General features: G+C 50.7%; 1 pseudogene; it reads right to left on the reverse strand.

The window, feature by feature from the left end:
• LOC147412843 (structure-specific endonuclease subunit EME1-like) overlaps positions 1–22,771 on the reverse strand; it is a 150,612-nt pseudogene that overhangs the window by 74,223 nt on the left and 53,618 nt on the right.

Raw genomic sequence — 22,771 nt, forward strand, 5'->3', positions numbered from 1 at the left:
AACTCGTGCTCTTCTGGAAGATGTTGACCATCCTTCTTGTGTAAACTCCACCCGTTCAGCAACTTCATCCAACCTTCTGCTACAATCAATTCTAAATCTTTTCTAAGTCTTTAAACTAGGATTGATGACCGTTTGTTCTCTAAGTCCTTGTGCCAGGCAGAAAACTGAGTACTTGAACCAGGCAAACACTAAAATCCTCATTGCCTGGGGCTAGCCAGTGAAATACAAAGAGAGGCCAGGACTGGGGGCAGTCATCTGCAGATAGATTCGGCAGGAGAGCTCTGGGCCGATCCACCGGGAGGTGGCTGTCACACCGTCGCCGCGGCACACGGGGATATTCGCCAGCATGTTTTCCTTCTCCTGCTCCGAAGAGCATCTGCTATAGGCCTAAAAGCAACACAAAGGAACAGCGGTGTCATCCAGTTGCATCCGTTGCTCAAAAATATAATCCAATCTCTGTGCCTGTCACCGCTCCACCCTTTCACAACGGACTCTCCTTTTTCACCCCGTCTCTCCCCAGCTCTCATTTGGGATCTCACAGGCTGATGCAGAACCACTACTGCTCCCTCAGTAGCCTGCTCTGTAAGGCCAAAGCAATGGGTGTCGTGGCACCAGTTCCCTCACTGCCTTACTAAACAGCTCGCACAGAACTGTTGTGTCCCAATTAATACAAATGAAATGATATCTTCCCCTCCTTACGTTAGCTGGCTGCCTGCACACAGTCCCCAGTATTACTGAGGCATCCTCACCCGGTACAGAAGCTGAGGAGAAGGGTAGACAGACTCGGTAGACTCAGTCGTCTCGAGGCTGACCCGGTTAAATTGTTGTATCTGTCTCTTCCAAGCTTCCAAGAGACCCTTTTGAGAAGGAGCCGCCTTCACCCCTCTGCACCGCTCCTTCTCTAAGCTGAAAGGGAGCCCCGTCTTCTCTCGCTCTTGCCTGGGGAGAACAAAGGATGGGAAAGGAAATGAGGCAATGAGGCTGCGAAGAAAATCCTATCCCTGCACCTGTTGTCACACGGCCAGAGAAGGAGAGCCACCTCTCACTCCGTGCTGTTACAGACACCGCTGGCATCAAAGTAAATGCTAAAAACTGGGCCCGATTTTCTTTACATCCAGTTTCCTACCGAAAAAGAAACAATCCTGTACTTGGGAGCAATCCTGACACAAGCCAACACACATACAAAGTGGTAAACAAGAATTCACTTTCTGACTGTCCACCGTAATGAAAAACTTCTACGTGTCACTGTTAATGACATCTCACCTCTTCTCACGGCCGAGATGTGACATACAGCAGCTGCTGTGACAGGAATGCTACGATCGTGTGGGACAGCACAAGCGGGCTTGCTTAGCCACTGCTGTGCAACCTGCTGCTGTTCTTCCTTATCCATGGCAGCAGCTAAGCTACAGCTTTTGTGAACACGGTGGCGTATGCTCTGAACCCCCCCAGGTCTCAAAAAACCTGACTTGGATTTGTTTCCTCAGCTGCACATCGAGCAAGGCCTGTAAAGATCATTGGAAACAACAGATGCAACAGTGGATCTTCTCACATCCAACTCCACTCTTGGTTGAAAGGGTCACAGCATCTTACTCGAGGACAAGAACATCGAAGCTCTCCCCGTTTGGGGAACAGCTTATTTAAGGTACTGAAATATCATGGGGCAGCCTGTCTCCTGCCAGTTAAGAGCAGTTGAGTGCCATTTCAGCTGCTGCAGCTCCTCAGTGGCAGGCGCTTGTTCCACGCAGGCCAGCCAGCCCAAGGCAGCGCTGACATGCTTTGCCAGTGGGCCACGAAGGGCGAGAGATGCTGAGCGAGACGGACGTCAGGATGGAGGTGAACGAGACACGTCGGTCCGTGGCAGAGCAGGGACGTCCCTGAGCAGGGGGGGAGCTGAGCCCAAAGAGCTCTGTCCACAGACACACGGACTAACGGGGGCTGAATCCTCCCCGTCCAAAAAGTGTGGGATTGGGTCAAATGCTCAAGCAATGTCAGACAACGAGAGCTGGTGGCTGCGTGTCATCAGTTTGAAAAGGACTCACCTCTTCCACGTCCATTCTGGTTACCACCGGGCCAGAGTCCTCAGCTTTCCTTTTTCTCCCTTTTCGCTGTCCCTCCTCTTGGTTTCCATTCACCGCTGCCTGTCCCAGTCTGGTTTTTGACGGAAATAGGAAAGACCTAAGAAGAGTAAAGCAAGGCTGGGAGCTCACGCTCTTCCCCAGGTCATTGTGGTGACAGGCTGGATGGACCTTTGCTTCTGTTTCTATACAACAAAGCGTGGAGCAGTTCTGGGTGGGCACACCTCTTACGCTCCAGTCTTTGCTAGAAGGAGTTAATGTAAGCACTGATGGTGTTTTTCAAGGGCAGAGACAACACAGAAACATTTGGAGGGAAAAGAGTTTAACCTGAAACAATTTTGTGCTCCAACTACGGCCAGCGCCAGAGTTTTCCCGGGCATTTTCTCCATCGCACGAGCTACGTAGCTCTGGAGGGTCTCCTGTCCTTCTGCAGAGCCCTGGGCCTCCTGCAAAGATCAACAGAGAAAAGGAGTTAAACCCTTCTGAGGTGCATATGCAAGCGCAGCAACCTATGGCTCTGATTCTGCAGCTGGATCTGCAGATGAGAAAATCTGTTTGCGATGCTCCTCAGGGGCAAGCAGGCAATACTTGATGCAGCACAAAGTTACGGCAGTGGCCTCACTGCCCTTTATTTCCTGCCCTAACCCGTGACAGGCAGAAGGAAATCAAAAATAATCTCACTTCATCTGCCAATGTTACCTCCTCAAAAATCTGTGACAAGTTGTAACTGGGAACGAAAGCTTGTCAGAACTTTGCATTGTACAACCCTAGTGGTTTTGACCCGTTAATGGCTTCTAAAACCAGATTTCTGGTTTACTGAAACTGTGGCTCCAACCCCCATCAAAACCTTCCTGCCGTGAAGGGGGATGACAACCACCACCTTCACAGCAAGGCGTGTCTGGGGGCACAGAACTCATCAGCACTCTCACTTGTACGGAGTTGTGAACCATGGACAAAAGCTCCTCCAAGTGAAGCACAGCCAGGACATTGGGATCTTCTGCCCATTCGTCTTCTTCTTCCATCTGTCCAGACAGGAAAACAAACAGCCAGACCAACAGTCTGCTTCTGAGTCGCTCCAACCAGCGCTGCCACTCAGAGCTCTGAGGCAGGGAGATTCGAGGGTTTTTACTTGGGTTGCTAAATACAATTGCTAACGAGTGCAAGTAACAGAGGAAGGAAAGGGCAAGAACAGGGAGATTTTGCTCACAAACCTGAGATGACACGATCTTCCTCCTCCAGGTGATGCTCAATTCTATCTCAATCATTTTTAGCAGAGAGGAGGTCATGAGAGGGTCATCTTTCTTGATAAGAAAACCAGTGTTTTCTGTCCGTGTCTTTTGTTGCTTTGTTTAAGGAGGAATTCTGTGGCGTGAAAGGTAGTTTGTGTTCCAGAGAAAGTCAGTGTCTACAACAACTGATTGTTTTTTTTTTCCTTGACTTGCCCTGGTTGTAACTCGAGAATTTGCACAAAATGCTTCACTGAGCGTGTTCAGGGTAGGAATTCTATGTACGCCGGTGTGTAGTCCTGGCTTGGAGTCTTCTCGTCTGTAAGAGTTCAGAGTATGACTGTGTAAGGAACCGCCCCGCGGCCGAGGAGGAAGCTGAAAGGGAGATCACAGCTTGTCTGTTCTCCAGGCCATGTCAGGCCCATCCCAGCAACCAGCAGTGCCTGTGCCTCATGTGACGAGGCCTAGCTGGAACAGGAATTTGTGCCAGGCCTTCGGCATCGCTGCCGAGAGTTTTATTCCTCCCTGGGCAGCAGCGGCAGCAGCAGCACTTGAGATGGGGCCTCTTTGCAGGGGCCTTAGGCCGTGGGGGTCTTGTTGCAAATCTGCAGTGGTTAAGAAAAACTCCTCTACCCACAGTGAGATCAGTAGAGACGTCCTTTAATAACGATGCGCCCCGGGGACATGGGATCCTTCCCCAAGATGTCCGCCTGCACATTGCAATCAACAGAGATTTAGACAGTAAATTGATACATAGTTCATTTATACAATACAGATTTAATTTCATCCTCTCGATGATTGGTTCTTCTTTTCTCATTTCTGATGCAAATTAGCGCGCAGCCTCTGTCGTAGTCTTCTGTTGTTCTCTTTTGAGTAGGGGGTGTAATTTGGGTAGGTGGACCGTGGGTCGGAGGTCTCGACCACTCCTCGAATGGACCGTGTTTGGTCAAGGAACATGTTCTTGGCCAGGGAACATGTCCTTGGCTCACAGGCTCTTGGCTCGTCCCTGCTTTGGTCACGATTCAAAGATTATACACAACGAGCACCATCCTAAATCCTGTCTTGCAGACATCTTGGACTACAACACACTGTCCTTGTTTCTTACCACTAAGAGATTATTGGTTACTGAATACCTTGGGTCTGGAATTTTATAGAGGCGTGCTAGCAGCATAAGCAATACAGATTTTATTTTATATTTAATCATTTATTCTATTTGAGACTGATCTAAATAAAATTATCATTAGTCATGCTTACTAATTACTAATTAGAATTCTTGATATTCAAATCAGAATAAGGGGTTTTCAAACAGGATCACTGGTACCTAACAGGTTTCAAATTTCTCTAGTTCCTAAACTGCAGTCACCTGGTGAAGTTTCTATGGTCACAGGTTTCAAAACAGACACACACAGTTCTAACTTTTTAAATGTAATGATTTTAGAGAACATTTCCCCCCTTTGAAAGTATTGATAATCATACTCAATACTTTCACTCATTTATAGTGCATTGTCACTGAATCCTACGTTGTCATATGATGGTGGATCCTTTGGTTGTTCACCCTGGTGTCTTGTCACCACTTGCGTAATCATTCGGTTACACTCTGTTTTCTGTGTCAATTGTTTTTTCAAGCATTTATAGGTCAGAGCAAGTACTATAAGTACCGGGCTAAAGTGATTAAGGTCTGTATTAAGGATTTTATCCATGAACTCAGATTCCATCCTAATTCGTAAAAATTTTGTCTATCCAACTTTCTGACATATCCTCCTGATTTTATGTGTTTCTTGTTCTATTTTCCCTAACAACTCCAAATCATGTTCCACATCCTCCGTTACGTTTGGAATATGTATACAGCAGTGATCTATCTTGTCCTTTAAAAATCCACACACACCATGTTCCTTTAATAACAACAAGTCCAATGCCATCCTATTCTGTAGGGCCATTTTTGATGTAGCCTGCAGTTGCATGTTTATCTTTTTCAATCCTCTACGTGATACATTTGCTAATCGTTCAACTTGTCCAGTCAGTCTATACCACCACTCCCTATTCCTATAGGATGCTATAGGGTTTAGGGGAGATTCCAGCGCCCATCCTATTTTCACTCCTGTCCCCGGGTCATTCCAAATCTCGTTATCTTCTGCTTCTGATCTTTTAGTTAGTCTGGATATAGGTAAATTTTCCTGGCTTCCTTTAAAGGGAGTTTTCTTCCATATCGGGCGTAATGTCAGTAATCCTAAAGTAATTTGTCTAACTTTCCCATCTATGGGTGGATGAGTGGTCCAGGTGCCATCGCTCATTACCCATACCAAATGTCCGGGGCTTGGAATTGTATATCTTGAGTAACTACTTTTCCGGAGAGTTGTCATATTCCTATTATTTTGCAATCCCTGACATAAACACCCATAGTTCAGAGCTGCTGCTAAAGGGGTAACACGTTGTATTGCTTGGTTCTCTGTACTGCAATCATATACCTGTTCACAGCGCCACCAAGGAACGATCTTTTCCGTTTCCCTTATCGATGTGGTTTTATCTATTACCATTGGACTTACTGTGTGCTTTAATCCATCCCGTTTAAAACACCATGGGCCCTTTGCCATATATTGAAATTATAGACGTACACCTGTAGACCAATTAGAATTCCACTGCTCCTCTTGTTTCACACTTTGGTTAGTTTTTTCACATTCCCGTTTCACAGTCATTTGACTCACATTTTTCTTTCTTTGCTCATCATAGGAGCACCAACCTACAGTCTTAAATCTCTCTATTTTGGTAAAGACATAATTCAATAATTTCTCTCAATCCGCCTTATTCCCGGGGCTCTTCCATTGCTTTCTGATATTTTTTACCTTTTTCTGCCATTCAAATTCTGGTTTCTGTTTACAATGGGTAGTTTCATTCTTTTTTCTACAATAGTCAGATTCATTGTCAGTATTTCCCATGGGACTGATTCCCCGGCTGCTCACGGTAGGCGCAAACAAGAGTGATTTGTGATACATTTTGCAAGTGTGCAAATTCTTTAATCAAACCTATCATTACATTTTCTTCTTGTGTTTTACCCGGTACTGATATTACCTGTTCTGTGTCTGGTTCCCCTTCTTCATCACGTTTTTTCCTCATTGATCTCTCATTTTTCACCTGTACCTGTTTGTTTATATTCCTCCGCCCATTACTCGAATCACAGGTTTGCATCTGAGTGTCATTAGTTACCCAGATCAAACCTGGCAGCGACCTTTTCTCTGTCCAGGTTCCCACCATCATAGGCTGTAACAGGAAAATAAAGTTCAGGTAATTAATCATGTTTCAGTGTCAATTTCAGAGTCTCTGGATTTCCAATTACTCTCCAGTTTGAAGATGGTACTTTCTTTACTCTAGTAGAATGGATCCAAGCATCTGATTCAGCAATCTTGATTGCAGTAAACGTGGTTAGCAGTACTTGATATGGTCCCTTCCAGTTCTCCTGTAGAGGCTCTGTTGTCCAGGTCTTTCTGTAGACGTAGTCTCCAGGCTGGAAGTTATGGACTGGATTCTCCAAAGTCAAGGGTCAATTCCACACTATTGCACTCCGCAGTTTAACTGAAGTTTTTTCCAAGAGAAAGCAAATAATTATACACATCTTGTTTTCCTGTTCTATGTATGCTTGGATTGGGTTCAGGTGACTCGTGTGGTTTTTCATACATTAATTCCTTGGGGCTAACAGACATCCCGCTTTTTGGCTGTACTCTAATTCTCAATAATGCCAGTGAGAGTGCTTGAGGCCATTTCAAATTAGCCTCCTGACATATTTTACTGATTTGCCTTTTTATGGTCTGGTTCATTCTTTCTACTTTTCCACTAGATTGTGGCCTCCAAGAGGCATGCAAATCCCAGGTTATTCCTGGAGCTTTACTGATATCTTGCACCACAGGTGCTACAAAATGTGGGCCCCTATCTGATGACATTCCAAGGGGTACTGCAATCCTTGGGATTATTTCCTGTAAAAGCCATTTGACTGTTTCTTTAGCTTGATTTGTACGACAGGGAAAGGCCTCTGGCCATCCAGAAAAGGTATCAACCCTGACCAGAATATATCGATACCCTCATCTGCCAGTAATCACCAGGTTGCATTCCGGTTTTTAATTGACCCATTTAAACCTTTTTCTGTATGACCGGATTATTACTTTTTTTTTAGACAGAGTTGACATTTGACTGCAACTAATTTAGCCATCTCTATCATCTTTACTGATATTACATGCTGCTTCAGAAATGTCACTAGGGCTTCCACACCCCAGTGGCATTCCCGATGTTTTATCTGCAATGTTTCTTTCCTAATCAATGGAGGCACAATAACCTGACCTTCAGAGGCAGTTCACCATCCTTCTGAGTTTTTCTTTGCATTTAATAATTGAGCTAATTCCTCATCTTCTTTTGAGTATCTAGGAGATATTTAGGGAGCATTACAGTTCTGGTGGGAATTAGTGCCATCTGTAATGCTTGTTGTTGGGCTACCTTCCTGGCAACTTGATCTGCCAGTCTGTTCCCTTCGGCTCTCTTTGTATTTCCTGTTTGATGTGCTTTACAGTGCGTGATTGCCACTTGGGCCGGTTTTTGAACTGCCAGTAACAATTGTAATATCTCCTTCTGATGCTTTATATTTGCCCCCGGGAGGACAATAGTCCTCTTTCTTCCCCTAATGCCTATGGACATGGACCACTCCAAAAGCATATTTTGAGTCTGTTCAGATGTTTACTTTCTTTACTTTACTTAGTTCCAATGTCCGTGTTAAGGCAATCAATTCTGCCTTCTGAGCTGATGTCGTGTTAGGTAATGCCTTTGCTTCTATGACAGAATTTTCAGTTGTTACCGCATATCCAGCCTATCCAGTTCCGTTCTGTACAAAGCTGTTGCCATCTGAACAGTTCCCACTCAGGGTTTTCTAAAGGGACATCTTTTAGGTCTTCTCGACTGGAATATGTGTGTCCAATCATCGCTATGCAGTCGTGCTCAGGTCTCTTCCTCCTGTGAAGCACTTAAGAAAACGGCCAGGTTCACAAGATTAGTTGTTTTCAAAATCACATCATCTTGTTCTGTAAGGATTACTTGGCATTTCATCATTCTACTAGGGGAAAGATAATGCCCCCCTTTTGTTCCAGCACAGCAATAACCGTATGTGGGACATAAACCGTAACGACTCTTCCCACAGTGAGTTTTCGCGTTTCTGCTACTGCTCGCAAGCATGCAGGCCATCCCTTACTCACTGTGTCCAGTTGCTTGGCAAAACATCCCACCAGTCTCTTCCAGCTTCCTATCCTTCGGGTCAGGACTCCCAAAGCAAGGTGTTGTCTTTCATGCACAAACAATTCAAAGTCTTTAGTTCTATCAGGCAGTCCCAAAGCTGGTGCTGACATTAGTGCTCGCTTAAGGTTTCGGAAGGCCTATTGTAGCGAGGGACCCCACACAAGAGAGGCAGACTTCTGGGCCTCGTAGAGTGGTTTGGCTGTCAGTCCACAATTCATCATCCAGAGACGACACCGGCTGCCCATTCCCCAAAACGCTCTTAACTCGTGCATAGTCTGAGGTTCAGGAATGGCACAAATTGCTTCCTTACGAGCAGTTCCCAGCTTTCTCTGTCCCTTTGGAATCTCAAACCCCAAGTAGATGACTGCCTGGCTTTCAATCGGGGCTTTCTTCTTAGACGCCTTATACCCATTAAGTCCCAGGAAATTCAAAAGTTCAACGGTTACCTGGATACAAGCCGACTTTTCTTCAGTAGCTATCAGAATGTGTCCACATACTGTAGGAGCAGGTGTTCTGGTCGCGAAGTTACCATTTTCTCCATTGTCCAGATTCCAGTTCCTTTGCCAGCTGGCTACCGAAGATCATTGGGCTGTTTTTAAAACCTCGGGGTAGTCGTGTCCACGTTAGCTGTACTTTGTGTCCTGTCTGTGGGTTTTTCCACTCAAAGGCAAACAATTTACGACTCTCCTGTTCCAGAGGTATGCAAAAGAAAGCATCTTTCAAATCAAGCACTGTAAACCACTGGTATGTCTCTTTAAGGGCAGTCAGCAATGTGTATGGGTTTGCCACCACTGGGTGGAGGCCTTTGACAGTTTGGTTTACAGCTCGCAAATCTTGCACTAACCTACAGTTGCCCGAAGGCTTCCGTACTGGTAAAACAGGAGTATTATACTCTGACTCCCACTTCTCTAAAATTTTGGACTCCAGAAATTTATCAATTAAATTTTAATTCCCTCCTTTGTTCCAGGTTTGATTGGATATTGTTTAATCCTTACCAGTCTCGCACCTTCCTCTAATTCAATTTTTACAGGTTGTGCCAATTTAGCTTTTCCTGGGCTATCAGTTTCTCATACCATGGGGATTACGGCATAATTCATTTCAGGGGGGAATTTCCTATAGCTTTGGTTTTTCTATATCATTAAAGTTTCTCCTATCTTCGATTCAGGTACTTTTAACAACAGTGCTCCATTTTCAAAACTGATTTATGCATTTAATTTAGATAACAGATTTCTTCCCACTAAGGGTATTGGACGTTCTGGAACATACAAAGATTCATGTGTTACATGGTTGTTTTCAAATTTCAGATCCAGGGGTTGTAGGAATGGCCAGTTATCCTCTTTCCCTGTGGCTTCAGTAATATTTGCTGGTTTTTGCTCTTATCATTCCTTTTTGTGTATTCAAAACTGAGAACGTTGCTCTAGCACCTACTAAAAATGTAACCTCTCTTTTTTTTTTTCTTTTTTTCCTCCCAGCCCTCAGTCTTAAGGGGGTTATTAAATGAGTACGATATCGAGTTTTCCTGGACACTGGTGAAGAGGGTTCTATTTCAGATTCTTTGTCCTCTATTCCACTACTGCCTGGAGAGGCTGGACCCCTTCTGCACCAGTGTCCCGGGTCAGTTGCCCAGATCTAGGCTGAGGTTTGTGTTCAGGAGGAGGTACTGGGACAGGGGGGTGTATGAGGTCAGCAGGAGCTGCCGGGGCGGTAGGAGCAACATCTAGTTCAGGACCTGTATCTACCTGTCCCCCCTTTTTAAGTACTAAATGCCTAAGACAAGTTTTCAACTTAGTCCATGCAGAGCAGCGCTCCTGATCCTTTTTATCCTTTATCATAAGAGGCATTACTTGATCAGTCAACCCACATTCTTCCTGCCACTCAGGTTTTTCTATTAGATAAAAGAATAGATCCACATACAGAGCTTTGTCCTGTTTTCCTTCCCTTTTACAAAATAACATCAATTGTAAAATAGTGTTATAGTTTAGGGTCCCATTCAAGGGCCATACTTCCTCATTTTCTAGCTTATACATTGGCCATACATGATGATAATATTCAGTAGGTTGCTTCTTACGTAGCTCTTCATGCATCTCTTTCCAGTGAGCCAAAAGACAACCTAAAGGAGAAGTCCTTGGTATGGGACTCTCATTTCCTTCCTTCTACGATATTGGAAGGAATATTATATTTTAAATTACCACAATATAATATGATACTTTCAACTCTCACACCGTTCTTTTGCTTCACTTCTCTCCGGATGCACCCCTCGCGGGATAACAGAAACGTGAATTAAAGCTCCACACTCGCTTTGTAGCTGAGCTACGTCTCATTCAAACCACAATTAACAAGGGCCCATTATTACTCCCACACAATAAATCATCAACAACAATAATACTATCAAAATAACAATTAAAACAGCAGCTTTATAATAATATTTTTATATTAAGGTACCTTTACCGGATTACCACACGGGGACTCACAGCCCTTTACCGATGCCAACCCTGCGGAGCTTTCGCTCCGTCTGACAGGCAGGCTATAATACAATCAGTTGAACGATGCTTCTGTTGCTGGTGAAACTCCTCTTGGGCCTTGAGGGGCAGGTGGGGTTTGGCAATGAAGTTTGGGACTTCATCTTGCTTGTCCCCCTTGTTGGAAGGGCATGAATAAATCTCCAGGTAACAAAACAGGAATTGGTGTGGTTACTCTTGGCCTTTTCCTTCCCCTCCTACTCTGAAGAGGATGCTGTCCTCCACAGTATCACAAGCTGATACTTGTCTGCTCCCGGGACATTGATGCAACTGTATATTGAATTCCAACCATGTCACTTCAAGGCAGCTCAGCTGTGGGAGCTTGTGCTGCTGGAGAGCCCTGTAAGTGGTAGCTCATACAGAAATGGGCCCTTGTCCAGTTTAGTTACGATTCCAGTGGAAAACTGGTTTCAGTCCTCACCTATCCAAACGCAAAGTAATTTGCTGTGTATCACCACTTTCTTACCTTATCTCCTGCAAAAACCACTTGATTAGTGACCTTACCCTCCTGCATGCCTTAGGCACAAATGTAAAACAATCAAGCTGTGGCTTGGTAGCTGTCTTTTGGCAAGATGTGGGGTAGATTATGGGGTGAACTTGTCCAGAACTCTCAGCAGAAAGTTGCTCTTCTCTCCACTTTTCTAATCTGATGGATACCTGGTTTTGAGTGAGATAGATAAAGTCTGTTAATGGAGGTGTAAAATACGGAGGTAATATCTGCCGAAAAGCAGCCTGTAAGCTCTTAGTGCATCCTGGTTGTGTCGCAGCATCTGCTGTGGAGCTGTGCTGTGCCAGGCAGAGGTGAAAATGCAGCTAGGGTTAGGGCATGCTGTGAGTGTCTGTACTTGCCCTCTCTGCTACATGTTCTTTCTGGTCCAGTTGAGTGATTTGAAAAGTCTCTTCCCACCTCAAGTGGCCCGTCAAACAAAGCCCTTGATCAGCTCTTCCTGCTCTGTTTACCATCACCAGCGATTCTGGTGGTGTGAAGCCTGATGGCAGAGTGAAGCAGGGTTCAGCTTTGTCCCTGTGTTGTTGCTTGTGAAAGGTAGGACGTGTGCTACTCGCTCAGAGCTGTATGCTTCCCTCTGCCAAAACTGGCCAGAAAAACCTCCGGTTGTTGAAACACAACCAGTCTGCAGGTCTGCCTGGCTCAGCTCCCCCAAAGCTGGGTCTGGGCAGTTAGGAGGTGGGGGTACTCCTGTGGCTGAGACTCACCGTGGAGCAGCCTGCTCTGGGCTACAGTGAGATCGGTGTGGAGCATCCTGTCCTCCCTCTCCAGGCTCTGCACTTCAGGATCCCTGGCAGTGGAGTTACAGCCAGAAGGGAGGCGAAAGCCATGGCTGGGAGCAGCCCCAGAGCCCTACAGCGGTGACTTGTACTTTGTGCCGTTCTTTGTGGGCTTCGTAGTGAGTTGGCTGGGCTCCTGCGTCCTGGCTCGCGCCTTTTCTCCCTATTCTAGTAGAAATCACGTGCCTTGTTAATTAACGAGTGTTACGCAGTGTAAAGGCTGATTTATTGTCCTGGGAGTGTAGCCTGGTGTGATACCCAGATTTGGTATCCTATGGAGACATAAGGGAAAAATGCCAAAGGTGCTTAAAATTGCACTTCTGAAAGGGCTGCGCTAAAGCGGCAGCAACAGGTCAAGTCACTCAAAACGCAGAATTCGGAGCCTTTGAGACAGGATGTCACTGCGAGGTTATGCTCTCTGATTGTGTGCTCTTTGTGTCTCAGAGCTTGCAGCTGGCTTGGGGCTGTGCTTTCACCAATGCGTGTGGACTCTTTGGATGTTTCCTCATCCTCAAGAAAAGGAGTGGAGCACCATCTGTTAAATCATTTCAGTGGCTTTGAAATTCAGTACTTTGTACAGAGAGCTGATGGTCTGCTTCAAACCCAGAGCCCAGCAAACTGCCATGAAGGAGGAGAGTGCGGGTGAAAAACTGGAGTGAGCGTAGGGCTGTGCCTACTCCCCACCCCTGTCTCTTTCCTAGGTTTAGACTGGGCACAGGGATGTTATCTGTCCTTCCAGCTCTATCTCTTCACAAAACACTTTGTTCTTCCATTTTGCTCATAGACTCTGTTGTAAATGCAGCACTATTTTTCTTGGTGATTATCACTTGAATGCACACTGTTAGCTCCAGAGTTTGTTTTAGCATTTCTTAACCCGTTTGTCAGCACTTCACGAAAGCAACAAGTTTATGCACCTGGGAATGCTGTTTCTTCATGCCGGTGATAATCTTGCCTTGAACGTGTGGTGCTTTATTACTCCCATCAGAATGAAAGCGCAAGTTAGAGTGTGCAGGTTATTTCCCCACCACCCCTCAGTGTTCTTTGGTATTCTTGTTTTATAGAAATGGTGGTTGGTTTGGGTTTTTTCTCTTCTCTCTTTTTTTTTTTTTTTTCTTTGTCTTTTTCGGCCCAGAAGCTAAGATACCACAAGCATCTTTTCTGACTCTCCAGAAAAAAAACCCAGCAACTCTTTTAACCCGACTTGTAATCCAAGGGGTTATGACAGGCAGAAGTGCAGCTGTGGCTTGCTTCTGTTGCCCTCTTTTGTCTACGTACAAATGGAGGTGTTGTGTCGGGGAGAAAAATGTTCTTTATTATTTGAATCATTTTTCAAGCCACCTTCTCATGACAGTTCTGACTTGCACGTCTTGATATGTCCAAAGATTTGGAAGGAAAAGAAATGGACCGTGGTAACCTGTGCATAAGTTCTCGCTGCATCGGAGCAGTTCTCTTGAGATTTGATGTGGTTGTAGGTAGATCTTTGGCTTGCAATATTTTTCTTTTCTTTGCAGAGAAAATTGAAGAAGAAAAAGGGAGAACTTCTCTTTAGGATCCGGGTAGGTCTACCTGTTGCCTACCATACTCTAAAAGTAAAGCAAAATTGCATTTAACACCAGCCATTTGAAAACAGCATTTAAAACCAGAGTGATGTGAAGCACTGCTGTTGTTGCTAGCTGCTGTGTTAGCCTTTAAGCATAGCAAGGAATGTGTCTGCTTTCTTTGTGGAACAGAAGGATACTGATTTGCTGAAACTTCATGTATTCGTGAGCAAAATAGTGCTGAATTTGAGCTCTGTAGGCCAGTGCACCATTTGTTTAAAAAAGCCTTTTCCCTAGCCTGGCTGTTGTAAACAGAAATGGTGCTCATCTGTGGATGCACACGAAGGGTGGGATGGCAGCCAGAGGGAATCCTTTTGGTATTTCACAGCTCCTGCCAGGAGTTTTGTTACTGTCCAGACTAGATAATAAATTAATAACTAATCTAAGCAGGTAGGTAGTGCCTGTAATTGAAATTGATGGTCTGCTTCTCTCTTGTGATGCTTAATCTTACTTTATTACAAATATTCTTCCTTCTCATAAGAATATTTTCCCTTCAGGATTTAGACGTGACTTTGCATTTGGAAGAGGCCTCAGAAATAGCAGTGCAGGGGAGGCTGGGGAATCTGTGTGCAAACAGCAATTAACTCTTAAGTCCAAGGTAGCTGTGACTTTAACCGCAAAACCTGGCAAGGAGTAATGTCACTTTGGCCAAAACAGAGCCATTGGACACCTTTTATACAGTTCTGGGAGGTTTGCAGCAAACCAGCCCGTGGAGTAGGGCGTGCGTGTGAAGGACAGCTCTGCAGATGGATCTCTGGAGCTGTGGTCCTTCTAAAGGACCTTCTTCCGTCATATCCCTCAGTCTGACTTGCTCACCCAGCTGGGCTTGCACTCTGGGCATTGCCAGGCACTGAGGAGTTGTGGGAATAGTACTGGATCAGCCTGCTGTGCCGGATGAGGAGTTTCGTGTAGGACTTTTTTGACCCAGGAGGGCTGGAATCAATATTCAGATGGGCTTTTTGATGGGCAGTGGCTTGTGTTCTCATGCTGCTCAAGTATTAGATTGAAGGAGGTTATGTTCAAGGAGAAAAATCTTGCTATCTAGGGTGTCCAAAACGCCTGGGCTCTTGAGAAGCCTCTGTGGCCAGAATCCTGGTAAGACCTGAGCTGACGAAGAGGAGGGGTACCAAGTGCCTCGGTAGGACGCTTGGCTGCGCTCCCTGTAGAGAGTATCAATCCGGGGGGTGCAGGTGGGCCAGGGAAGTGTTACAAAATGCTGGATGTTCCTCTTTGCTTCAGTGGTTAGATCAGCCCAGGTTATCACCTGGTGACACATGCATGCCCACCACCACATCCTTTCTGTGCTGGGAGGTTTTGTGCTGAGTTCACTACGTCAACCAGCACCCTCTGGCAAGTGAGAGGTTTGGCTTATGGACAGCAAGTCCCTGGCCAGTATCAGAGGCTGATTGCTGTTTGGTGTGAGTCTGAAGACTCTGTTACGTCTGGACGCTCTCCGTGCATCCTAGTTCCTATCTCTGTTATTTTTTTCTACTGCTGCTGGAAGTTTTTCTGGATAAAGGTTAAAGCCAGTTACACCTGTAGTTTTTGCATGAACCATGTGAGTGCCAAAGTAGTGTCAGGAAGGAGTGGAGCCTTATTTCCCAGTGCATCTCTTCACCATGTGTCAGGTAGCACAGCTCATCAGTGTACCTTTTTCCTTCCAATTGCTGGTTGCTCTGAGCTTGCAGAACTGTGTTGGAACTGGTTTTGTCCTGCTCTTTCCATTAATCCAGTTTAAAAAAAAAAAAGAAACAAATTTGTTTCTGCAAACTTCCTTAGGCTTTCTTTGCCTGAGCAGGTATTATTAAGGTCCTTACGCCCTCTGAAAGAGCCTTGTGTGTTTGGTGATAGGAGAGAAAGGTAGCGAGCCACAGTGCGAGTCTCCGATCCTTCAGATGAACTAGTGAGTCCAGCAGGTGAAAAATAGCCCGTTGTAATAAAGCATGTGCCCTTTCCAATGAGGAAAGGGCAGGGGCGGGCTCAGGGTGCAGAGGGGGGCCGCTGGGTGCGGGGCCACGGGGAGCCGGGATGGGGGTGCGAGATGGGGGGTTTTAGCTGGGAGAGGGGGGCTGGAGGGTTGAGATGGCGGGGCTGGGGGCCGGGGCGGGGAGAGCTGTTAGGGGGGCTGGAGGTGGCCGGGGTGACGGGGAGGGGGACTCTTCATCCCCCAGAAAGCGCTGCCCTCGGTGGGGGGCACCCTGACAGCGGTTGGATGGGGTTTGGTTGCTTTCTGTGGGGGGGAGGAGGCTGGCGGCTGCCCATCCCTCCTGTCCTCCCAGGACTCCAGGCAAAAAAGCTCCTGGGCTCCCCCCTGTCCTCCCAGGTCTCCAGGCAAAAAGGCTCCCGGCCTCCCCAGGTCGGGCTGTGAGTTTTCGGGCAGGGCAGCAATGATGGCCCTGCTCAGCCTGTCCCAGCTGCTGGACATCGCCATCGGGACGCCCGAGATCGGGACGCCCGAGATCGGGCCGTCAACTTGACGGTGCTGTACAGCCTGCTGCAGGCCGTGCTCTGGCACCTGGGCCTGCAGGACCTGCCCGCACAGGAGCAGGGGCACCTCCTGGAGGGGGACCAGCCCGCCAAGGCACGCCCCAAAGTAGGGGGACAGGGCGGAGGTCCTTTCCCTGGGAAGGACCCGCTGCAGGGGACGGCAAGCAGCCCTGACGTCGCCTCCATGGCTGCCGACATGGAGCAGATGAAGAAGAAGATCCAAGTGAACGCGAGCGGCATCTCCAAGGTAGAGGCTCTTGCCAGTCCCCTGGGTGCTCCCTGATGAGACGCCCCCTCCTCTGGGGTTTGCACGGCTGTTGTGCTTCCCTTAGACCAAGGTCTGGTTTAAGCCCAAGCTCATGGCAGCACGTGGGGCTTCACTATGGGGAAGGGACGGAGTTTTGGGGTGGAAGAGCCGAGGCTGAAATGCTGCCCCTCACGTTGCCATCAGCAAGTTGTGGTGGGTCCAATACAGCCCCCGGAGCCCTTAGCTCTGCTGTCCAGAGAGGCTCAGCACCCCTGGAGGTCCATCCTCACCACCCTCTCCATCCCTCCCTTCCCTACTCCTGCCCTACGGCTAAGTACGGCGTCAGCTCCCCAGGCAGCTGAGAGGCTCCATCAGCACCTCACGGGTCTCATCTCTCACCGCAAATCCCCTTGGCTCACCGAAGGGCTAAACCCAGCACCGGTGGGGACAGGAGAGGGGCCTCATCCTGCACAGCACTGAGCTGCTCGTGGCCATGCTTCGCTTGGGCATCCCCGATGGGAAGAAATAAGCTCAGGTTCAAGGAAAGAGCCACTCTCAGTGCTGCAGGGCCGGATCCTGCTGGGGCTGGGACAGGGAGAAGGCAGCAGGGAGGGTTTCCCTGGATGGCTGAGCAGAGAGCGCTCATCCTGCTCAGGCAGGCCCCTGCTTGATGGCTCCCCGCTTCGTTAGCAGCGGTTGCTGCTGCCCTCCTCGGCCAGGCTGTGGTAGAGAGGGTGGCAGCGACTCTTTGCTCTTTGGATTGGCTTAGTCAATTTTGGATTGGTCCCCTGGCACCCAGACCACCACCCCAGGGATGCAGCCAGGATCCCCTGGCACCCAGACCACCACCCCAGGGATGGAGCCAGGGACCCCCAGCATGCAGACGACCATCCCAGGGATGCAGCCAGGGACCCCCAGCATCCAGACCACCATCCCAGGGACACAGCCAGTACCTCCAGGGACCCAAGGAGGAGGAACAGGGGTTCGATCAAGCCCCCCCCCCCGCCTGGAGCCCAGCCGTCCTGGTACTGAGACTGTCCCTGCTGAAGCCACCCACGGTGCTCTGGAGATACAGATGGATGCCACAAGCCCCAAGGAGGGAGGCAAGGCTTTGCCCAGCGCACAGCTTGCCCTGGCAGGCCACCCAGCAGCGGGCACCTTCTCACTGACAGCCCAGGAGATCCCCCTGGATGCCGATCCCAGGGTCACATCCCCTTCGCAAGAGCTCGTGGTGCCCTGGGGGTCCTCGGGCTCCAGCAGCGCCTCCGAGCGCTACGCAGAGATGGTGGAGGCTCTCCGCCAGATCGGGCACCTCGGCCACCTCTGCACTGCCCTGAAGGAGCAGGTGGCCCAGCTGGAAGACAGCAAGGCAGACCACGCCGAGCTTGAGAAGCTGCGTCTGCTCTTCCTGGAGGGAGGTGAGAGCCCTGACAGGGCTGGTAGGGGGATGTTTTTCATGGGGACACCCAAGGTCAGGGGCTCCTCACACCTAGAGCCTGGCCCCGAGGGTGAGACCCCCTCGCTGACCCTTGGACCATGTCTTTCTAGACAAGGAGAGCATCACCAGTGTCCTGGCCAACCTCTGGGGCTCGGTGTCCTCCTTGCAGGGCCTGGCCAGCGATCTGCAGGGCCAGAAGGGGAAGGTGAGCCAGTGGCAGACCCTGAGGGGGCTGCAGGGATGACAGGGGGGCTTTGGTCAGGGATGGGGCAGGTGAAGGGCTCCCATGCTGGGACGACAGGAGGGAGCCATGCCCTAACTCTGCCACTTCTGTGGTTCCCAGATCAGGCAGCTGGAGGATGCCCTTGGGAAGCTGGGGGTAGTTGGAGCCGACCAGCAAGCGGATGGCATTGGCCAGATCATCCAGCAACTGGGGTAAAAGAATGGGAGAGGGTTTCCTACCCCATGGGGCTGCAAGGGAGAACCCCCCATCCCAGTTTGGGGGGGATGGGAGCCCCCCAAGCAGCCTCGTGGAGGCTAAGCCTGCCTGTGTCCCTGCCTCATTGGCCAGGTCCATGCTGCAGGAGATAAAGCAGGAGCTGAAGGATATGGGAGAGCAGCAGGAGATGTCCAAGGCCACGCTGGAGCAGCTGGTGACCAAGACAGCTGACCAGCTGCAGGAGCAGGTGAGGTCCAGGGGGAGCGCTCCCACCACCCGCCGGCTCAGTGGGGTGGTCCTGGCAAAGGTCCTGGTCACATCCCCTGGCTGGATGGGGCCATCGAGCCTCAGCGTCACCAAGGCTGGTTGGCTGCATCCGTCCCATCTCAGAGCCGATTCCTTCTTCCCTTTCTGCAGCTGGACAAGCTGAGGGTGATGGTGGAGAGTGCGGGGCAGGAGCAGGCAGCGTGCCCCACCTGCAGCACGGACATCAGCACGCAGGTGGGGCAGCTCCTCCAGAGCTACGAGAAGCTCCAGGAGGTGGTGGACTCCTTCATGTCGCGGCAGCCGGTGGGCAAGGTGGTGAGGCAGGTGCCGGGGAGGAGCCAGGTAGGGAGATGCCAGCATGGGGGGCTCGGGAGGGGGTTGTCAGGACCTCCCCTGGCTTGTCGTCCTTCCCTGTAATGGGGGGAAGCCCCTCGCTGCCCCCCACGTTGGCTTGTATGAGTCAGCAGCATGGAAGGAAATTTAAACCTTGATGCAAATGTCCTGCTGGCACTGAGAGCCTGGGGCCACTGGCCCAGTAGCCTGGGTCTGTCCCACTGGGCAGCCAGCCCCTCCTTGCATGGCACTGCCTTGTCGTTTTCCTCCCTGAAGCAGGATGAGTCGCTGCTGCAGCACATCGAGGCCGCCCTCGTGAAGGTGAAAGGGGACTACGAGAAGCTCAGGTCTGTCACAGGGAACCTCCTGGATGACCATCACCAGAAGCAGACAGATGTCGAGGCAGGTGGCTGAAACCCCCATAGGGTCAGAGCTTCCTCCGGGCAGACCCCAGGCTGGGGACCACAAGGGAGTTGTCCCCCTGCCAACCTGCTCGCAGCCCTGTGGAGGTTCAAAGTACCTTTCCTGGAGGTTTTTTGGGCGGTGGGTGGCAGAGCAGGGAGTGCTCAGCTGCCTGGGAGGCTCCGACCCTGCTGTGGTGCCATGGGATGCTTTCTGTGTTGGAAGGCTCTATTCCAGTCCCTGGAGAGGCTGAAGAAGGAGAAAGTGGGCAAGGAGGACCTGCTGCTGGGAATTGATATGGTATGGCCCCGAGGGGCTCCGGCACCAGCCAAGGGGGTCCCAGGCAGGGTGACAAACACCCCTTGTCCCCTGGGGGCTCGGTGGCAGAACTGGCCAGGGGGAGGGAGGATTTCCAGACCAGATGCAGGTCCCTTGTCAGGTCCCTCCGTCTCCCTCCAGGTCTCTTCAGCTGGTGGGAGCAGCCTCACAGCGGTGATGGGGTGAGCGGGCCACGTAGCCGCTTCTCCGTCTCCTCCCGACACGAGCTGGCCCTGCCCTTCGTACCTCCAGCCTTTCCTTACCCCTCTCCCGCCTTGCCCTGTTGCTAGAAAGCAGACAAATCCGCCCTGGCCAGCAAAGTCAGTCGCACCCAGTTTGATGCAAGCGTGGAGCGGCTGAATGAGATGAGCCAGGAGATGCTGAGCCGGATGACGTGCCAGGAGCAGGGTTGGCAGCAGGCCCAGAGGCAGCTGAGTGAGGAGATGGACTCGAAGGTGAGGGGTGGCTCGTCCCAGCTGTGTGAAGTTGGCACTTTGGGGGCTTGGCAGCCCAAGGCAGCATCCCTCTGAGGATCCCCCCCTCCTGGCTTTTCCCTGGGGACCATGATGTCCCAGCCCGGGGCAGCCAGCTGAGGGGGTGCGTCCGTCCGCAGCTGGACCGCCTGGAGCTGGGGCCTTTCCGGCAGCAGCTGGAGGAGCACTGGAAGGGGATCCTGGAGCAGCTCAAGAAGAAGCTGAAACTGCCGGAGGCCGACGGTGCGGCTGGGATTAAGAAGGGAGTGCGATGGGGACGGGGACGGCTTTGAGGACAGCACTCGCCCCGTTCCCTCTGGTTATCGCAGCCAGTGCCTGCGTGGTAGCCCAGTATCGGCCCAGTGTAGCCAGCGAACCGTGGGGATGCTGGCGAAGCAGCTGTGCCTTCTCCTCCCACCAGTAGCAGGTTCCTGCCTAGGAGGGGGCACCTGCAAGACGGAGCCCTCCTGAATCGAAACCGGGGTGTGGGTGCAAAGGCTTCCTGGAGTAAGGGCAGGGAACAGCGGCTTGTCCTCCCCGGGCAGCGGTGCGATGCGCAGCGCTGCGGAGCGGGGTTGTGACCTGCCCTCCTGGCAAGGCGCAGGGGGGTAATTAGCGCTGACGAAGCAATGAAAGCGAGGTGAGGGCTGGTTCGGATGGCAGGCCTGGGCGCCTGCGCCCTTCATCTCGCTTCCTTGCCCGCCCTGAGCAGCCACAGGCCCTTGCCAGGTCTTGGAGGTGCCAGAGGGGCCAAGGCGAGCGTGTCCCAGTCCTTGGGGCAGTTGTGACGAAGCTCGTCCTAAAAAACCGTGGGATTCCTGCATCCCTCAGGCCTGGCAGTTGCTCCCAGGCTGGGAGCACCCCACCCCAGCAAGAGGTACGGGATACCCCCCATTTTGTCTTTCCCAGCACCCCCAGTTCCCATGGAACTGGGATGCTGCGGGTGTCCTTGGGAGTACTTCCCATGACAGTGATGGTTTTTGGGCGCTCCCCTCTGCGGATTCTCCGGTGCCTAATACGAGGTGGAGGTTTCTCCTAGGTGGGAGCCCAAAACAACCACTCTCCTGTGGAAGGGTATTTACCAAGTAAGGGACATGTGAACAATCCAGCCTTTCCAGAGAATCCGAGCTGGGACGTACCGGAACTGCTGAAAGTACAAACAGCTTCCGGTGCAGGGGGCATGAACATCTTAGAGGTGCAGGAGAAGAGACAGCCGCCATTCATGACGCCGTTGTAATTTCTTGAAGAAGATGGGTGTGAACATTTGTGACCGTGACTTGAACATGACTCGCAAAGTGGCCAATCAGGTTGGACTATGGGCCGTTAGTTGCGATGAAGCCAATCAGTATTTATTGGGTGTGGTCGAGGGTTATAAATGGCACTGGAAACACGGAAATAAAGGTTCACTTGTTAGATCACGTTGATCGTGTCAGTGTCCTCACTCAGCTCCCACACTCTCCCCCATCGTACCCCCTTTATTTTGTAACCAGCTAGCAGGCTGGGACCTTACTGGGATGGTGGGGGATAAACGAAGCTCAAAACCCCACGGTTCCCCCCAGCAAACGCTGTAACTCGCTACAGCGAAGTGACCAGCACCTTGCTGCTGCCTGCAAGCCACCTGCCTGCTTGTGGGCCAGTCTGTGTCCCCCCCAGGAGCTCACCCTGCCCTTTTCTCCTCCCCCAGGGCTCATTTCTGCTGCTTGTCCTGCGACGGGTCCCTCAGCATGCTGGTGCCTGGCCAGTGAGTAGCACCAAGCACGGGTGCACTGCGGGGGGCTGCATGGGTGGGATGAGGAGGAGATGGGTGCTGGCGGTGCCCTGCTGTGCCAGGCATGGGGGGGTGGCTGCCTGGGGGGGTCTGACCCTGCCCAGCCCTTCTGCAGCACTGCCCATCAGCAGGGGGATGGGGACACCTCCTCGGGGGGCAGCAGGCAGGGGGAATGCTGGGGGGTACAAGCCTGTGGGTTTTGGGGCATTGCCCCGAGCTGGGGTGGGTCATTTGTCCCCTGTCACCCACCTGCGGCTCCTGCCCTCCCCAGGCGTGTCGTGGCCCTCCCGTACATGCGGCCGTTGCCCCCCTGCCATGCCGGGCGCCCCCACACTGTCCTTGAGCGGGAGCAAACACAGCAGCACAGGTACAGGTAGGGGACGCAGGGACCCATTCCTGGCCCCTGGGGTGCAGGGGCCCCCTGCCCCGGGGAGGGAGAGCTCTTCCTTGGGTGGGGATGGAGGGGTTCATGGAGGCCTGGCCAGGGGAGCAGAGATGTCCTGCGGAGCTGTGCTTGCCCCAGGTCTGTGGGGGTTTACAGCCCGCTCTGCGCTGCCCCCTCTAGCCCAGGTCTCTGTCTCAATGGTGCTGAAGCCGCATGTCACGAGTTGTGTCTGGTCTCAGCC

The sequence above is a fragment of the Leptosomus discolor genome, unplaced genomic scaffold (genome assembly GCF_034619465.1).
Source record: "Leptosomus discolor isolate bLepDis1 unplaced genomic scaffold, bLepDis1.hap2 HAP2_SCAFFOLD_29, whole genome shotgun sequence".
NCBI classification, from domain to species: domain Eukaryota; kingdom Metazoa; phylum Chordata; class Aves; order Leptosomiformes; family Leptosomidae; genus Leptosomus; species Leptosomus discolor.